This window comes from Triturus cristatus, chromosome 7 (genome assembly GCF_964204655.1).
Source record: "Triturus cristatus chromosome 7, aTriCri1.1, whole genome shotgun sequence".
NCBI lineage: Eukaryota > Metazoa > Chordata > Amphibia > Caudata > Salamandridae > Triturus > Triturus cristatus.
In genome coordinates, this window is record NC_140590.1 from 697687548 (window position 1) to 697708304 (window position 20757).

Here is a 20757-nt window from a genome sequence, read left to right on the forward strand (position 1 = left end):
GATTTGATAAATGTGGCTGATCTATATATTTTTCAAGGTTATGAGGACCCAGAGTGGAATTATGATTACATGCAACAAAGTCTGTGTGTGTGGAAGAAATATGCTTTAAGGTCTGAGACACCTTATGAGGGACATGGTGGCAGGAATACCGCTGTAATGCAGATGCCACTGGTGTATAAGATACAGGGAGCACAGCCTGTCTATGTTCCATGACAACATATGGATAAAGAAAATTAGATCATTTTTGGAAAATAAACACGTCGTCCATGATAAATAAGATCAGCACGGATCTACGAGTTATAGATGGACTTCATCTTTCACTTATAGGAAGATGCATTGTACTCAAATTGGCCATCTTTCATAAGATTCTATATATGTTCAGATCTGTCCCGCTAGAAATTGAAGACCTACTTTTAAAGAAACTGGACTCTATTTTTAACTTCCTAACTTTACTACTCCTAAACTGAGACAAAATCCTAACTTTACGACTTTCGGTATTCACAAAAGGCATTTAGGAGTACCAAAGTTACGATTCCTAATTTTACTATTCCTAAACTGAGAAAAATCCTAACTTTACGACTTTCGGTATTCACAAAAGGCATTTAGGAGTAGCTAAGTTAGGATTCCTAACTTTACTACTCCTGAACTGAGACAAAATCCTAACTTTACGACTTTCGGTATTCACAAAAGGCATTTAGGAGTAGCAAAGTTACGATTCCTAACTTTACTATTCCTAAACTGGGAAAAATCCTAACTTTGCGACTTTCGGTAGTCACAAAAGGCATTTAGGAGTAGAGAAGTTAGGATTGTTCTCAGTTTAGGAGTAGTAAAGTTAGGAATCCTAACTTTGCTCCTCCTAAATGCCTTTTGTGAATACCGAAAGTCGTAAAGTTAGGATTTTGTCTCAGTTTAGGAATAGTATAGTTAGGAATCCTAACTTTACTACTCCTAAATGCCTTTTGTGATTGCCGAAAGTCATAAAGTTAGGATTTTGTCTCAGATTACTTTTGTGAATCGGGCCCTATGAGAATATTTCTACAGAGGCATTATTAGATATTCAAGACTCAACACCACATCATGAGAAAGATCTCTTGAAATCAAGGGGGAAGTGACTGGATTTCCAGATCTCCTTTATAGATCGGCAACTTCAGTTAAAGTTAGAATGCCTCAGTCACTTCTTGTAACACCCCTTCGACAACTTCATTTACCCACACACAATTCTAAAAGAGTAATGATGGATGAATTAAATAAAAGATGGTTTATCCCTAATCTAGGATGTATTCCTAGCTTCATGTCATGTGTGTTATCAGTACTCTAATAAGAGGTCATCAAAAATGACTTCATCCTCCATTCCAAGACCAATATGTCCTTTTACAGAGTTTTACTTAGACTTTGTAGATATGATACAAAAATGTAATGGATATAGGTATTTGTTAGAAGTGGTGTGTCCATTTTCACAATGGATGGAAGCAGGGCCCTGCTCAGATGTGATGCTGACCAGGCAGTCAAATTACTGGTGAGAGAGGTCATACCAAGGTGGGGGTTGTGGCGGCAATACGCAGCGATAATGGCAAACACTTTGCTAACACAGTATTTCAGCAAATTACTAAACTATTAGGAGTGGAACACCAGTTTACCTCAGTTTATCACCCAGAGAGTAATGGAATTGTTGAGAGGGTGAATGGCTTATTGAAAAACAAAGTGTCAAAAATTTGTGAGACACTGAAAAAGAATTGGCTTCACTGCCTTCCCCTTGCTCTGTATGCATTTAGAAATACCCCTTCAAAGGATCATCATTTGACCCCTCACCAAGTCGTAACAGGTAGGCATTCTAATTTTTCCTCTAAATAAAATCAAATGATTCATTCTGATACTAAGTGTGCATCAGAAAGTGTTTGGCAAGAAATTAATGTTTAGATGTCTGCCTTAAAAGCTGTACAGGTTTATTCTAAATAGGTTCAGCTGCAACAGGCCTACAGTACTGCACCACCCCAGCTCCTGTCTACAGCCATCAGCATCGGTTCCTGTGTCTTCGTGCGCAACTTTGTGAGAACATGGAAAGACCCCAAGTTTCTATGCCCCTACCAAGTAACACAGAGCACGCCAACAGCAGTAAAAGTGGAGGGGATGCGGAAATGGGTGCACGTAACAGACCTTACTCAATTTTTGGCCACACTCCCGCAGAGGGGGGAGGAGGCAATGGTCCAATAATTAATGATACAATGAACACACAGTTAAATTATATTTTTTATAGTGTAATAATGAGTTCAGTGGTCATGATATTTGCTCTGAAAATTTGCTATTGTATTTTGTTTTATGTAGATGCAAAATATCCCACCCATAGGGAAGAAATATTACACTTTCGTAGAGCTGTTTTTAATGAAACAGTTATATATCCTTTGCATGATTCTTTACTTGATAATTTGTGATATAAAAGCATGCATGATATAGCTACCAATACACAAAATGATAGTTGTTATGTATGTTCTCTTATTCCCCATGCCATAGAAACACCACCTTTAGTGTATCCTAAAGATGTGCATGTTAATATAAGAAATCGTTTATTGCACCTTTTCTTGTGTTGGATAATAGCAGAGTTACAGCCAACTCATGTTAGTCCTATGACTGCCCGAGTTAATACAACTAGATTTGATACAGCCCCTGAAAATTTGCAAATTCTAACAGATAAAACAGAGATAATGAAAGAGATATCCAAAATGAAGGGAATAGGGCAGAAATATAGTTATGTAAATTGGAAGGAAGCAGTATTGGAACGAGGTATTCTAGGGAGATGTAATCCACCATCCACCTGTAATAATTATTCTGCCAAACTACTGCCCCCAGATTGCGCAGCCTGGCCAGTATTAAGTATTGAAGCATTAGTATTTGCCAATAATAAATGGTTTACTGGAGATAGGTTTTCATGCAGGACCATATCTTTATGGAATGGCACAGGAACAAAAAGTAATTTGAGATTTGATGAGTTAAAGAAGCATCTTGTCAGCAAGTATGGGATGAAAACATACAGAGATATACATGGACTGGAACTAAACGTCATCCTAAACTGGCTGTGAAACTAATGAGATTTTCTCTTTGCTTTCAGGGAAATGGGATTGTTAAAGTGGGATGGAATCTCAATTGCAGCTCAACTATTTACAATGCCGATATGCAGGGCGGTACCTCCACCCTTATGGATTTTTTTCTGGCAATGTGGAGCTCGAATATACACTCAATTATCCCCCGAATAGAGCAGAATCTGCTCTCTGGTCACTTTGCACACCCCAACTATGGTAATACCAGCAAAAGAAAAAAAGATTTGCATTTCCATTCCATGATTAAAGCATCAACTTTGCTGCCTCATCACAGAAGAAAAAGGATGTCTGAGTACTTTGGAACTTCAGTGTGGCAGGATGTGCCCAAAGAGTATAGGTTGTTCAATGACACCCAAACATTTTTTGGCAGTCCGTTACCTATGTTTTAAGCAAAAGCAACTGCTCGCTGGGTTCAAATCACCCGGTGGGAATTGATGAAAACAATAAATGCTGCTGAAGATGGCTTAATGCAATTAAAGAAGAGCTGCGTTCAATCAGACTTATGGTAATGGAAAACAGATATGTTTTGAACTTGATGACAGCAATGGGAGGAGGGGTATGTAGAAAAATTAATTCCGAATGTTTCACTTTCATTTCGGAAAATGATGAAGATGAAGGAAATCTAACTCAGGCCATATTGACTTTGCATAATTTACATACACATATGAAGAAAGAAGGGGGTGCTCCAGATGAGTGGTTCACTGGCTGGTTTGATTGGGTGCTGTCCTGAATGTCGGGGTTGTCTAAGGCCTTCTTGCCTATAATAGTTCTGTTGCTATTGATGTGCCTAGTATTTCAGGTTAACTTAGCAAGTTGCTGGAGGGTTACAGCTAAAGTGGGAGGTATATTTCCTTTCCTATAATAAGAAATAAAGAGATGCAAAATACAGAATTGGAAGAAATGTACAGGGGTAGTGAAGAAGTAGTTGAAGAATTGACTAGAGAGTGCAATGAAATTAATCAAATCCCAAATTTAGATTTAGGCCCTAATTATTCTGTTCATTATTCTGTTTTACCGATCACTTGCCCACAAACTGTGAAATATTATCGTGTAAAGAAAGAAAACCAGTAAAATGCGGTTTAAATGTATGGTTAAAAGTGCATGTTTAAGTTTCATATTTTATTTGGCAAGAACCTACAGCCTGCCTTCAATAAAATGTCTAAATGCGGTCTGACTTAAGTGTTTTTTCTTCTCATTGTATGTTTGCTGAGAAACTTCCTGACTTGAATGTGTAACAGGAAATTTGGAGCATCAGAGAATGTTCCAATTGTAGTCTGTAAGTGCGGCGTGACTTCTAGAAGTCACAAACACAGGAAAAAGCTGCAGGAAAAGTATGTATTCTGGGTGGGACATAACGGAAAAGCAGGAAGCTTTTTCTATTGTTAACATTGTATTAAACATATGGATGTATGACAAAATTAGTATTATAAGGCTAGACTTGCAGAGTATGTAATTTGAGACTGACTTGTGCTTTTCTCATAGCATGGTCGCTCTCTCAGCTGTAGTAGTCTGGCATATGCAATAAACCTGTTTGTACTCCTTTTGTTGCAGACGTGGTGATTAAATTTCACTGCTTAAAGGTTTTGTTCCCGACAGCTAAATAGAGGTGAAGGAGGAAGAAGTCAAGTGTATAGATGAAAGTAAAAGCAAAGTGGTTCTAGTGCAGCAATCATGATTTAAATCAAGGATATGTTATAGATGTGGGGATGCTTGTCATTTTTCTTCCTTCAGGAACTATCCTTCAATAATTGTGATATGCAAGATTTGTAACAAAAAGGGACATTTTGCAAAGTGTTGTTGCTTTAACAAGGATCCCTCGCATGAAGCTGTAAAATGTGTAGATGGCTGTCTTCACTGGTGGTGTTCCTAAGTAACGTCCCAAGGACTGGGTGGAGATTGAAAATTTTAATGTTGAGACATTGATTGACTCAGGAGCTTGGCTCACCTCAATCTCAAATTGTGCATTTGACCATGAGGTGGTGAGTAAAATTGTTCTGAAGGATCCAAATACTGTACCAGGAGCATATGGAGGTCTAACCATAGACCTGAGAGGATATTGTGAATCTGAGATCAAGCCCCGAACCAATACTATAAAGGGAAAAAGTTATGTTCTGGTTAAAGGAGGGAATGTCTTACACTGGCTGCAGCAAAAGGAGCTAGGGATTATTCTTGATCCCTACTCCCCCATGTCTGTAATGTTGAAGGAGGAGTACATCAAGTGTTTACAGTTGATTGGTGTGCAAGACCTGGTGGTTTGGGGAAGTGAGGATGCTCTGAGTTTTCGTGAAGCCTTTCCTGAAGTGTTCACAAATAGAATGTGATGCCTTATGTTCACAACATTAAACTGAAACAAGGTGCAGAACTGGTTGTTGCTAAAGTGTGTCCTGTTCCCATCGTTATGAGAGAATCTATGGAGTCTGAGATTAAAAAGTTGTGTGAAGAGGGAGTGATCAAACCCATTGAGACTTCAGAGTGTGTTGCTCCGATTGTCATTGCAAGCAAACATTCTGGCGAGATCCGTTTGTGTGTGGACTTGAGGGCTCTCAACAGATGTGCTATAAGCGATCACTGTCCTCTTCACAACATTACTGAAATGGTGTCTTTGTTGCAAGGGGCTAAGTTCTTTACCACCCTAGACTAGACTGCAGCATACCATCAAATCAGGCTTCATTTGGACTCAAAAGATTGCACCAGCTTTATAACACCGTTTGGCACATTTTGTGCATATACCTTTTGGGTTGGTATCAGCAGAAGCAGTATTCCAACACATTATGCACAAGCTGTTTGGAGGAATGGTTGGAGTCAAGAGTTTTTAGGATGACATACTCATTTATGGGAACATTGAGTAGGTTAATAATAGTAGGGTCAGGGATGTGTTGGGAGTTTTGAGTGAAAATGGTCTCACATTGAAGCTCTCAAAGTGTGCTTTTCAGAAAAAAGAAATTGAGTATCATGGTCACAAAGTCAATGCAGAAGGACTTTTCCCAAAACAAGATCTAGTGGAAAACATACTTAAGTTATGCAGTCCTGAAAAGAAAGATGATGTCCTTACATTCTTAGGTATGTTGGAATTCCATGCTACGTTTCTTCCTAATCTGGGCTCCAAGACTCTCAATATGAGGAGACAGCTCAAGGGAGGTGTTGAGTTTGAAAGGGATACAGAGTATCAGAAGGAGTTTTCAACCATCAAGGAGCAGTTAAACAATGCTGTTGGCCTTCAAAGTTTAAACCTTCTCAGCCCTCTGTCACCATGACTGATGCTTGTATGAAAGCGTCAGGTGCTGTGCTTCTGCAGAGCAGTGAAGAGGAAGGTGAACTAAGACATATTGCCTACATTTCCAGGTCTTTCCGTGGGGCAGAAGAAAGGTATTTTACTATTGAGAGGGAAGGATTGAGTGTGTCTTTTAGTCTGTCAAGAATTTCAGAAATTTTGTGTGGGGAAAGGAGTTTGCTGCCTATACTGATCACAAGCTGTTGGTTGAGATTTATACCAAGAAAGGTCTTGCCATGATTTCCATGAGGATTTACAAGTGGGTTGTGGGTCTTCAAGGGTACAATTACAGTGTGCATTATGTTCCTGGGCCACAGAACAAGGTTGCTGACTGCTTATCAAGACTTAGTACGGTAGTGGAGGAAGGATATCAGGAAGATGAAGATAAGGCTAAGGTTTGCAATGTTAAAGGTGGGATTGTGTTTCAGGAGGAATGGATTGAAGCTGTTGTGGGTGATAGTGTTCTTTAGCGTGTCATGAGAGTCCTGTGTGAGGGTTGGAGTGATAAAGTGAAGAGAGATTCTGAGTTAGGTGGTTCCTGGAAAATAAGAGATCAGTTGCCATGTTATGATGGTGTAATCTTGAGAGGTTTGAGACTGGTTGTTCCTATTGTCTTGAGAGAAAGAATTGTAAATTTGGGACATGAAAGACATCAAGGCATGAGCAAAACTAGGGCAAGGATTTGCCTTAACTATTGGTGGCCAAGGATGGCTCTCATGATTGAGAGAATGACCAGGGAGTGTCCAGACTGTCACCAGTGATAAAGTCGACAAAGTTAGGAATCCTCCCATGTGCTCTAGAGACTGTCCATCAGAACCCTGGGAGGTGCTGCAATTGACATTGTGGGACCACTAGATGGCAGAGGAGGAGTTAACTATTTGTTGGTATTGATCAATCAATTCTGTAGGTGGGCTGAAATAGAGATTGTTAGCAGCTCTGATGCTGGGAAGGTGGTTCAGTTCATGAGTGATATTTTTTGCCATGTATGTCTTCCCAGTTGTGTTTTGACTTGACAGACAATGGGCTGTTTGTGTATGCAGAGATGGAGACATTTCTATGTGAGAGAAGGTTCAAGCACAAGAAATGCTTACTATCCCACCCAGAGGGTAATGGCATTGTGGAGAAATTTAACAGATTTCTCAAGGAATGTATACAGTTGGAGATGAGTGCTGGAAGAAACTGAAAGAAGGGACTCAGGGGTCTCTTACAGGCTCATCGTTTTTCTCCGCACACTACCACAGGAGAAACTCCCTTTAAAGTGTTTAGGAGCAGAAGAGCTAACACTTCTCTGTCACCTGTATGGCTGAGGTGGGGTAAGGATGCGTGTGTGTCATGGACACTGATGAAAGGTGGGAGTGAGAAAGAGCGAGACTGTATCGAAAAGCGCAAAGTGTGCTATGATGACCTTAAAGGTGTCAAACAGGTCGAACTGTCAGTTGGTGAGAAGTTGTTCATAAAGAAACCGGTGTTATCAGAGTGGTTCGAAGCATATGGGTTCAATGTCACTGCCCAAATCTCCTATAACACCCCCTATCCACCACTCCTATCAATGGGCACCACTTTTTGCCTTTGCCCACCTCTCCCCTATCATTCTCCACCTCTCCCCTGCCACTGTCTGTCTCTCCTCGTCAGTGCCCCGTCACAACCTTTCTTGTCACATTGCATCCACTTTCTATGCTTACCCTCAACATTTTAGGTGCCATCCTGCTGCTTTTGTGTCCCACCTCTACTCAGTCTCTGACATTGTCATCTGTTCTGGGAGACCTAAGATGGTTTATATTTCACAAGCACAACTACATATGAAAAGAAGTCCAAAACAGTTACAACCCCCACAATGAATGGCATATGTATCACAGTCATGCTGAAGACTATACTTGCTTAAGGCTGTTTTCTCTAGCAGTTATGCCTGATCACAAAATTGTGAAACAAGAAAAGAGTCTAAAGTTTATTTGTTGTGGAACTGGCAGCCACCTGGAATTAACACTGTGACCTACTTACCTCCAGAATACTCCCACACCCCCCAGGATGAAAACCTTTGCTAGAAGGTTACTTTTTTGCTTTCTTGTATTTCAAATTATTAAGTATTCCTTAGCTTTTTAAAAGTTAACAGAGTTTATTTAAGAACAAAAATAAATATAACACAACATTGCAAAAATATGTATGAGTGACTTCAAAGTTAAACTAAGTTAATAATTATGCAAATCTCATATTCATGAGTAAGAACAAATATAGACAATGCAAAATCAACAAGAAGGAGTTTCAAATAAAGAGAAAGAAAGGACAGAAAGAAAGAAAGGAGAGGGAAGCAAGAAGAAGAATATACACAAGCCCAGTTGAAACAATAGGAAATATACTTAAGTGAAGAATATATCAAATACAGCAACTATTACATTGTTAAACGTTTGGTACAGTAAGAGAATAAAGTTAGCTGAGGTGGGAATTATGAACAGTTTTAGTAGAATATGCCTCTTTATTCCGCTTTCCCTCACCCCGCATGTTGTTGCAACGCGGTCGTTACAACAACCACGTTGTAACAGCGCATACTATTACCCCGCAATTCGTAACAATGACTTGCGGAGGGGGGCGCTGGATGTTGGAATAGTATAATTTACTATTCCAACTCCAGTCTGTGCGGACAGTAGGGAAGGTGTTGGATCTCCCCCCTCCACAAGTCATTGTAATGACTTGCGGGTTAATGGTATGCGTTGTTACAACGCAGTCGTTGTAACAACCGCGTTGTAACAACAAGCGGGGTGACGGATGCGTAGTAAGGGGTGTTTACCATTTTAGTAATGTTAGACAGATTAGTGGTAAGTGGCATCTATAACCAATTCTGTTTAACTGATAACTGTATTGAGTTGAGATTGTATCTGTCCAGCCTGTGATGGTGACATCCTAGTTCTACCAGCATTGAAGTGTAATATTTTCTGTATATTTCTAGTTGGGGGTAATAAGATGAATGGTAATTGAAATCAGAAGATCAACTAATTTCCCAAGCATTCTGTTAGAAGACCAAACATCATGCACGCTACCTAGAAAGTATTCCTTAGCTTTGGCCACCCCTCTAATTTTAAAACAAAGTCCAGCATTACAGGATTATAATAATTTCTTACCCAATTCTGTGCTGTGTTTGAAAGAAAATTTACCTTCAAAATACCACTCAAGGTGCACATATGGGGCTCTTAACCCATGACAAGGCTCCCAAGATCTTATACCCTATGTAACTCCCTTCCGGCAGTTTCAAGTGGAAGTTAATTGGATGGATGAGGCGCCAGAAGCTGTCTATTATCAAGGCTTGAGAGATGATCTTAAGGATACTCTTTATTTAGGGGCCGATTACGATCTCGCTCAGACAGCCCTCCGAGAGCTGTCCGTAGCCTTACCTTGCAACCGACTCATTCCAGAACCCGTCGGGCAATGAAGTACGATGCGCAAATGTGTAAAAATTCCGACTGGCACGTAGGCTCCGATTCCAGCAACATTTCCTAAACGAGTCGAATCCGTAAATGCCTATTCGAGTCGCCCGGAAGCAGCTCCACAGCAGTTTCCGGCCAGACAAGTACGATGCGTACTTCATCCGAACGGGTCGCCACTTCCAGCATGTCACAGCATCCGGGAGAGCTGCTTTGCAGGTCTGATTCATGCCACAACACGATCCACGGCTACGAGACGGACCAACTCTCAATGTGTACGAGACGGAGCAACAATCAGCAAGTACGAGACGAACCAATGATGAATCCCATCGCGCAGGTCATCCCAGTACTGTATATCTATGACTGGATCAGTAACAGAAGCGTACATCGCAGACGGTAAGCCAGACACCTACCACACAAACAAACGTCACAAACCTGTAAAATGCTACACACACATAGGGGTGGATATCCCTTCCACCAGCAGCAGCCAAACCATAGGGGTTGTATGGTCATCACTACCAGCAGTCCCCACATATAGGGGTGGTGCTCATCACTACCAACAGTCCCTAATCATAGGGGGCTGGAGGCCCATCACTGCCAGCAGTCCCCACTCATGGGGGGGCTTATCACTACCAGCAGTACCTACACATAGGGGGCTGGATGCCCATCACTACTACCAACCCCACTCATAGGGGGCTGGATGCCCAGTACTACTACCATCCCCACTCATAGGGGACTGGATGCCTAGCACTACCATTATTCACACACATAGGGTGACTAAGCAACCCCTCTACTATTTTGGCAAGACTGTATGTTTTTGTGTGTAAAATGCCCAGATTCTGACAGTGAACATACAATGTGACTCCCATCACATGTGTGCCCAAAAGGTGATTGTGGGGCTCAAAAATCCAGCATTTTAGAATCATTGTGGTAATGGGATCTAAAACCCCATCACTACAGTGACCAAAAGGTGATTGTGAGGTTCCAAACACCAGCATATCAGGAACATTGTGGTAATGGGGGCTAAACCCCACATCACCACAGTGACCAGAAGGTGAGTATGGACATAAAGATAGCAGCATCTTCAAACCAGCATGTATGATTCCTGGTCCCAACACCACAAGCAATGTTGTGGCAATGTGGTGGTTGTGTCACATACATGCATAGATTTGGTGAGGCAAAGATTGCTGTGTATCACAAGAACGCCCTCTGCCATGTGCAGACAAGCACCAGCCATGATCCCTGACAATGCCTCCAGTGTCCAATTAGACTATGTGAAAAGTGAGCATCATGATGCATACACACATATCTTTATGAACAGACACACAAACTAAGGAATCCTGTGGAGACTGTAGATGTTATTTGACCAAGTCCCATACCATGGCAGCAATGGGACATACTAAACGTGATGAATGTGCAGGCTGATGAGCTAGGAGACACAGGAACACTAGGGAAAAACCTCCAAACAACATCCAGCCAATGGACCGCAAAAGCCATACCAATGCTGTGGTGCAAATGCAAAAAACACAGACAGCCCCACACTGCATATCATACACAACAAGTGTGTGTGTCTCAGTGTCCCCAGGCTAGTACACAACACATGACGGTGGTCTGAACTCCAATGACACAGATGTGTACACAGTGCCATACAAAAGTAACTCATGCACTGTGCACCCCTTTGTGGGCAAGCAGGCATTGTCAGATGAGTGGGATCCCAACAGATTCATGTGACACAAGCTGGGCGGAACAGCAACCAACACAGCAAGAGACAGACCCACTACAGCTCTACCCTCAGGGACCCTACATTGGGGTGACAGTAGCCTGTATGATAATCCAACTGTGATGACAAAGGTAGATATTGCCCATACTGTGGAGCACAGTCACCTGCGCGCACTGGGTCATGTGTCCTGACCAACAAACGTCCATCACACCTACACAAACACAAATCACTGGCCATGGTCTGTAATCAATGGGCAAAATGTAGGTAGGGGCCTAGCCATAAGACAACTCACATTTGGCCACTCTCAACACCTCACACCTTGATCTGCACCAATATGCATCAGCTAAGCACACATGGACTAGTAACATTACTCATGCACCCATGACAATCCCAGGGGTGGTGGGGGGAATCTAAGGTACCCAGAAATCCTCACACATGGCCAGTCAACAACCCTTGTGAATTTCTGCCACACTGCACAATATGCAGTACATGGGCATGACGTGAAGTCGACCAGAATCATTGGGATCCCTGCCACACTCCCACACCAATGAGGAATCAAAGGAGAGCCAAAAAGAACACATGACGACACCTTCCAACATTGCAGCTCTGACCCTGATGAGTGGGAGTAGTCACACAAACATACAAGTGACCCACTCACTGACAGATACCACATAGGGAAAACAACATGATGTTGGTAACACAGAAGTGCTAAGGGGAATCCTGAATGTGTCCTACATGCGTTTGACAACATCCCCGGACCTTACAACTAAAACACCTAGGGATGACACCCTAATGACCAGTAGTTTGCCATGCACCGACATCCCAGAAAACCCAGGGCAAAGATGTTGGATGAACACAGAACAACTCAGCAAGCGCCCCAAACAGGAACATCTGTAGGGAACACAGGCTGTGTAAAAAAAGGGAAGGGAACACACACAGATATGCTCACACAACACACACCATGGGCTCAGGAAATGTCACAAAATGACACACTGCCATGAGGGGACTCCACTCCTGGCGAAGGTCAGCTGTGCCAAATGTTGTTTGTGCAGGGCTCTGTCATGTCAGTATAACATTTGCTCAGTGAGCCAACAATTACAACACAATGAAAGCTCTGGTCACATCAGTCTGTGTACGGGAGTGTCCCTTAAGTCATCTGCACATACGCAATACACATGTATAGCAAGATGCACTGATGACACAGATGACTTGTGTACCATTGATGCACAAACCTGCCTGTCCAGTGGAGATGGGGCCAGTCAGGGAATCTTACAATGTGCACAAATGTAAGACCAACATATGTGCAACAGTGTATGCCAAAGATGTGAAGTAGCAAACAAAAGGAGAAAATCCTGGTCCCAACATTTTGCTATCATTACACCCTGAAATTGCAGCAAAGGATGTCATGGATACATACCAGAATAGTACACATATCCCATGGAACACATGGAGTCCATCACATCAACAAATAATTTTCTTATTCCTTTAAAATATCATTACAACAGTAAGTTCATGATACTCATCATCAACATCATGTACATTAGATGCAACACCACTGGATAACAACAATTGACTTTATTCAGCACATAAATCCTTGTAACTGTTAAGTCCACAATGTCAAAAGGCCAATGGCCAGTCCATTTCAAGAGTCCTACCAGGGTGACATGTGACAAGTTGTCACCCATTGCTTGCCGGCACTGCTACGGCCAGGGGACATCTCCCCTTGGAGGGTTATACATAGGGGCGGGGCAGGCCAGGCACCGCAGGGACAGGATCAGGGGACAGCAGAATGGGGCAAGGGAGGGGTGGTGGGTGCAGGAGTGTCACTTGCAACTGCAGTGGAGGTGTCTAACACAGTGGGCGCCGTCACCACTGCAGGGCTCAAGTCAGATGTGGTGGGTGCTGTCACCACTGCAGGGCTCAAGTCAGATGGGGCAGTTGTCAGCAACACAGCAGCGGGCAGGTCAGATGGTGAGGTCGGGGTCTCCACTGCAGTGCCCAAGTCAGACGGGGTGGATGTGCTCGCTACTGCAGTGCCAATCTCCAAAGGAGTGTAATTGGGTTCAGATGAGGTGGGCATCACAGAGGGGGGGGCACGTCTCCACACCAGTGGCAGGAACAGGCTGAGCATGTGAGGTGGGGGTGGAAGTGCATGTGGTAGGGGGAGGGCCTAAGCATTTTGGGGATGCGGTATCACTGTGTGGGGGAACCTGGGGCAGGGTGTGGCAGGGGACCTGTGGAGTGGTGGCCTGGGGGCTGCAGGACAGAGACTGTGTGGTGAAAGTGCGGGATTGTGGTGGGTCTTGCCCTTCCTGCTCCGGGGGGATTTGCGGATGTGGGCCTCAGTGTTCGTGCGCCTGGGGGAGGGTGTACGTGTGTCAGGGGAACTCCCCTCTGTGCGTGGTGACTTCCTCTTCCCCTTGTAAGTTGGAGCAGATGGATCGGTGGGGAAGAGGCCAAGGTCACAGAGAAAGAGCTGCTGGCAGGGGGGTTGCAGGTGAGCCATGCAAAGGGGTTTTGGAGGGAGAGGCATCTGAACACTGCGGAGTGCTGGTGGATGCCTGTTCGTGTGTCTGTGACCCATCCCCTGTGTGTGTGCCATCAGTCCCCAGAGTATGCATGCTTGTGGGTCTGTATTTTGTCTTGTGTGGCTGTGTGCTGCTTGTGTCTGTTGTGGTGCATGCCAGTGTGTGTGTGCGTTGGACAGATAGGGTAGTGGGGATTGTGGATGTGGCAGAGGTAGGAGGGGTGAGGGACTGTTAGAGGAGGGACACTGCTGCCGTCTGTGTGGAGGCCATGACCTGAATGGTCCGTTGTAGGGAAGACATGTTTGATGAGATGCCCTCCATGAAGGACACCAGTTGTGTCAACAGACTGGCGTGAGAAGGGTGGACACTCAGCATTGCTGTCTGCCCTACCTGGATCTGCTTAAGTAAGTCCACAGACTCCACACTCAGGGCAGCAGAGGAGACAGGGGCAGGGGGTGCGGTGCCTGGCACGAATGAGACATGCTCCCTTACACTGAACCCTCCACGGACATCTGGAATGGGAGCAGATGGGAGTGTGGAGATGGTGGTGGTGGCGGGGACAGACTCACTAGGTTTTGTCTGGGGTCTGCTGACACCCGCCTCCATAAGGGAGTCATTACTCGAGCTGCTGTGTTCCTCAGCCGAGGTGGTTGTAGCTGAGGTCTCTTCAGTGTGGCTCCCCTCACCCTCCGTGCCACTGGGTCCCTCCGACTCCTCTGCAGTGGACCCAGTCTGGCTCTGTGGCTCCTCTTGGTCCGTGGAGGTGTCTCCTCCAGTATCCGTAGATGTATCTGCAAACAATCAGGATAAACAGATCCACATCAGTCACCTGTATTGACCTGACACATCACAGTCAGTACAGCACATTACAGAGCACACCTTTGCATCATTTGCAAAATATTGCAAAAAGTGCTGACACATATTTGAACAAGACACTTGTCAGTCTGCCAGTCAATCATGCCCCTCATATCCTTCCCGTCCATGGACCCATCTGTCTGGTGCATGTAGTATGCCACTACTCATATGTGCACACATGCACCACATAGACAGTTGTCTGAACTGCAGGATTTGTGATTGAAATGTGTTAGTACACACATATCCCATCTCCTGCCACTTACATGTGTCAGGATAAGGGATGGCCAAAGTCATTGTAAGTAATATGGATATGCTCCCTTCACCAGATACCATGATGTGCTCATGTATTGATGTTCAACACCACAATTGAGTGCATGCAGGACAACTGACATTACTCCCGGATACACATTTGCAAGTGGGATACCATGCTACAGGCCAGTCTGGCTAATCAGTAATTACTGGCTTCAGTCACAGGGGCAGTGCATCCAAAAACAAACAGTCTGCACTGTGTCACAACAATCATGTTTTTGTGGGGAATTTAAGCCCTGCAGCTGTCAACTGCACATGTTCCCCCACTGCTACCCACATGTTAAGGCATCTGATGATCCCACGTTATACAAATGCTACAGTTGAGTTCCTGCAAGCACAAATCTGTAAACATGATCACATCACAGTTTAATGAGAACAAATTAAAGCTGCCTGCACTTTAATGTAGAATACACCATTAGGCACAGTCAAGTGATTGCTGATCCAACAGCCACATCTCAGCTGGCTGCCCACCCCAAACATTTTGCAACGCAGATGATTTCATGTGCTCAATGTCAAACGGTCACCACATCCATGTGTTTTGTCAATGTGAGTTGATGTTGCACCTGTGTGTCTCAGACATCCATGTATGACCTGCAAACAAATCAGGTGGCACTTCATGTGGGTGTCATGGGTGCATTGTGGCGTGTACATGAGACGCTACATGATGATAGTGTCCTTGTGGCAATACAAGGTCCCTGTGTGTGTTTGTCTGTCAAAGACCTGTGATGTGGGGAAGACATCTGTGAGAAGGTGGCCTAATATATGCTGTCCACTGGTTCTAGTGGGCACCCTGGATCAGTCCAAACAACCCCTTATGGTGAATGGTTAAAGACAACCTTTATTGAAAGCTATCCTAGTGGTAGCTATGGAGAGCAGCCTTCAGGCTAAGTCTTGAAGGAATGTAAAGCAGCTTGTTTTAATAGTCTATAATCTCTTGAATGATCAAATGAAAGGACAACCACACCAGGTATATATTCAAAATATATGTAATTAAGATAAAACACACCCCTCTAGTCTCTTTATGAGACTGGAGTTCGAAGTACTTAGTTTACAAGTGAGCAATCATCAGTAATAGCACAAATACACGTTTGGGCCATAGGGGCGTACCAAACCATATACCAAAAAAGTGGTATAAGAACCTCGACTGAACTAGACACAAGGCCTAGAGCCTGTAGAATCGCTGGGACCCCAAGGAACCAACCAAGGTAGTGACACAGGGGACCCACGGGGACTATGCAGTGTGTGAACACAACCGCGGGTTCCCGTTATCTTCTATGGGCAATGTTGCGGTTGGAAATTTAAAGATTAGGGACACTTAGAATCGAGTCAGGACCAAACCCTTTTGGACTTAAGAAGTTCTAGGGCTAGCACCCACGGGAGCACCAGAGTACTCGAGTTACCTCACCCAGGGAAGCCGGGTGCATAGGTGTCTTTTGGTGTTGGGTCGCGTTGTCGATTTCAATGGAAGCCTGCAAAGAACTGCTGCTGCCATGAAGAGGAGAAGTGTCCGAAGAGATCGAAGCCTGGATCTAGGATGGAAGGAACCTGAAAGCAGAGGGGACAGTGTCTGAGTCACTAGCCAATGACTGAGGGCAGGATGGACTAAGGCCCACAGATGTCGGGTGCTTCAGGTGAGTTGACGGGTGTCTTGACTCTTCAGCCATGAGGTCCAGGAGGTGTCGACGAAGTCCACGAGCCGGATTCAAGCTATCCCATGAAGTTTGTCGAGTGCTGTGATGCCGGTGACCAGAATGAACGCAACAAGCCTTGGCAACGGCAAGTCACAGGAATTCAGAGAAAGGACTGCGGTGCAGACCAGCAAGGTCTGAGGGACTCACCCAACGAAGGTAAGTCAGGGCTTGTCTGGGGCAACCAGGAAAGCCCAAGTAGAAGAGGAATTGCCTTCGTGGGGACCTGCTAGCCAACGGGCTAGCGATCGCAAAGGAGCCTCGAGCAGTCGCACTTGAAACTGGCTCACGGGTCACTCGTGGAGTGGAGGCCAGCAATCTTTGATGCAGGAGGTGCTCAAGGCTGGAGCTACTTGGAGCCCAAAGCACAACTTCGAGTAAACCAAGGAAGATGCTGTTGCTGCAAAAGATCACAGTGTCCAGGGGTCACGGTTCCACGTCACCCACGATAGCCACAGGCCTCAGTTTTGCTGTGGACTCAGGGTAGCCTCAAGGAAGTCCGTAAATCCACCTCTGGTGATGTAAAGACTTCAGCGTCCGGCGGGAGCTTTAGTGATGCAGAACGGTCAGATGCTTCTTTGGTGCCTGCCAAGCAGGGGAGTCACTCCTTGACCCCAAGGGAGATTTCTTCAGTCTTCTAGTCAGGAAAGAACATTGAAGGTCCAGGATATATGTTGCAGAGTTTCATCTAGGGTAATCTAAAGTCGCAAGGACTGGGTTCCCATACTTATACTAAGTTTGGGGGTTGGACATACTCTAGGGACCCACCTATGGGAGGGTTTGGAAAGTGGGGTGGTTACACCAATTTCATTTGTCCAGTTTTGCACCAGAGCAGGGGCAGGTAGCCCCTGCAACCGGTTTGAACTGGGCTATGCACAGGGACAGCAAACGTGCCCCCAGTGCAGGACTTCAAAGCACCAGAGAGTGCTCCTGCCCAGCCCCAATACACATGTGCCTGTCTGGGGAGGTGGTTACACCTCCCTTCGACAGGAAACCTATTGTCCAGGCCTCCCCTGCCGGAGTTTCGGTCAGCAGCAGGAGGCCAGACCCGTGTCTGTGGCAGAGGCATCCATTTTGTGATGCCAGGGCTCAGGAAAGTACTACCGGGTTTGACCAGTGTGAACATGTCATTCCCTCTAGAAGGGTGGAACGCTACCCCCGCCGCCAGAACTGGCAGGGGGGGGGGGGGTAGTATTCCAAGATGTTTGACACCAAACACGACATGTTTGATGCAGCCATTCCAAAGTCAGCCTCTACCGCGAGGTTAGAATGCACTTAATAGTACATGGTATGGCTGTATCTCAGAACAGCCATAAGGAAGTATTTCCGAAAGCTGCAGAGGGGCTCAGCTCATGCTTAGGCACCCTCACACATAAAACCAAGCACTCTGCCTTCAGGGTTGTCAAGGCCTGCCATAGGAGTGGCTTATAGGTTTATATGTGTCTGTATATATATGTGGATATAGGTAGCCTATACCACTGTAAGGGGTGCAAGCACATCCTTACCCAGGCTGCAGTAGCAGACCTGTGGTGCCATTTTGGAGTGCTTCCCAGGGGTGGCATAATACATGCTTCAGCCCCTGGTGGGCCTCTGAGGTACCTATGCCCTAGGTACATAGTATACCATATACTAGGGGCTTATAAGGCACTCCAGAATCCAATTAGATATGTACCTAATGTACATGCAAACCATTTTAGAGAGGAAGCAGCTAGGCTGTGGGCCTGATTAGCAGGGCCACAGCCAGACTAAGGTTAAAAAACAGTGAAACCCCAGCAAAAAGTGGGGTACCCATGTGAAGCAGATCCTACTCTCCTACACAACCCCCCCCCCCCCAAACGCAAGGAAATTAAACTAACCTTGACCAGTTGATTCTTCATGTTCTAAGTGGAAATACCTAGAGAGTTCATCTGCATTGGCATGGTTACTCCCAGGTCTATGTTCCACTGTAAAGTCAATCCCCTGTAGGGAAATGGACCACCTAAGCAGTTTGGGGTTTTCACCCTTCATTTTTTTTGCCATAAGAGGGGCTTATAGTCTGTCTGAACAAGGAAGTGAGTACCAAACAAGTATGGCCTCAACTTCTTCAGAGCCCAAACCACAGCAAAGGCTTCCCTCTCAATGGCTGACCAACGTTTCTCTCTAGGGGTCAGCCTTCTGCTTATGAAAGCTATTGGCTGATCCTGACCTTCATCATTCAATTGTGACAGTACAGCCCCTAACCCCAATTAAGATGCATCTGTTTGGAAAATGAACTTCTTGGAGTAGTCAGGAGTCTGCAGAATGGGAGCAGTGCACATGGCCTGCTTCAGGTCATCAAATGCCTTTTGACAGATAGCTGTCCACTGAACCTTTTTGGGCATCTTTTTATGAAGTTAAGTCATTCAAGGGTGTCACTATTGATCCATACCCTTTGACAAATCTCCTATAGTACCCAGTCAGGCCTAAGAAGGCTCTCACCTGAGTCTGGGTAGTTGGAGCAATCCATTCCATTATGGTCTGGATTTTGCTCTGTAAAGGTTGAACCTGGCCTCCACCTACAAGGTGGCCCAGGTACCCAGTGCTGAGGTAACTCCTGGTTGTACAAGAGACAGGGTGCAGGGACCAACGACGGTCGTGCTTTGCTGAGCAGGAAGGCGATAGTTAATAATTTAGTACGCCCCTGCGACTGGTTGGTGGCTGGTATGTGGGCCCATAGCCACAACTAGTCCTTTTAAAGGTGTGTGTCCAGAGAAGGTGATTTTTGACCCCTTCTTGCCCTGATGAATTTGCCACAAACTTTATTGGCAATGAAACATGTTGGCCGTCATTATTAAGGTATGCAACATGCTGTGGTTTTTAACAGGGTGATAGACTCCTAACCAGAATAAAACAATCATTTGTGAGTCTATACACCTTCCCTATTTTTATATTTGTCGTTGTCTGCACAATTTATTTGTTTTTGTGTTTTTCACACTACACTGTCTTGTGTTTTGTGTTTTCTATTGGACACTGCACACCTTTTTCTTGAGAGAGAGTGACCGATGATGAAATAAACGTGGGCAAGCTGGTGAGAACCAACCAGTAGCTCCTCTGGTGGTGCGCACGTGAGGTACTCTCTCTCTCTCTACATATTTTTTCACCTCGTCATTATTGAGGGTCTTTGTAGAGTGTATTTGTTTGTGGACTGACTGCACATTCTCCTTTTCTCCCTTTTCTCACTCTTCTATCTATTTTAATTGTTAAACTTGTAGCATTCTGGATGGGCTGTCTCCAGACATTATAAATGAGTATTGGAGGTCTGTGATAACATACACTTCCTCCTACCTAGTCCAGAGTAACAAGGAAGTTTTTTGCTACAGTGTGCCAGTACTTTTTTGTTGAAACTATTGTTGATTGGAGGGCGTTCTGGCACGTTTTCCCTCTTTAGCTCCTTTTGTGAATGAGAAGGCCCAGGTACACAACCTGACTCTGCCCTATCTGGCACTTAGTAGCCTTGATAGTGAGGCCCGCCCTTTGCAGGGCCTCCAAAACATTCCTCAGGTGGACCAGGTGATCCTCCCAGGTGGAGCTAAAGACAGCAATATCATCTAGATATGCTGCACTAAAGTCTTCCAGGCCTCTAAGGACTTGATTCTCCAACCTTTGGAAAGTGGTAGGTGCATTCTTCAAACCAAAGGGCATTACCACAAATTGATGGTGCCCACTAGGGGTAGAAAATGCTGTTTTTGGCTTTGCATCATCAGCTAGCCTGATCTGCCAGTAGCCAGCTGTCAGGTCAAATGTGCTTAGAAACTTGGTGGAGGCCAAAGTATCTATATGCTCATCTGCCCTGGGGATGGGATGGGCATCAGTCTTAGTGATTGCATTGAGTCCCCCGTAGTCTACACAAAACCTCATCTCTC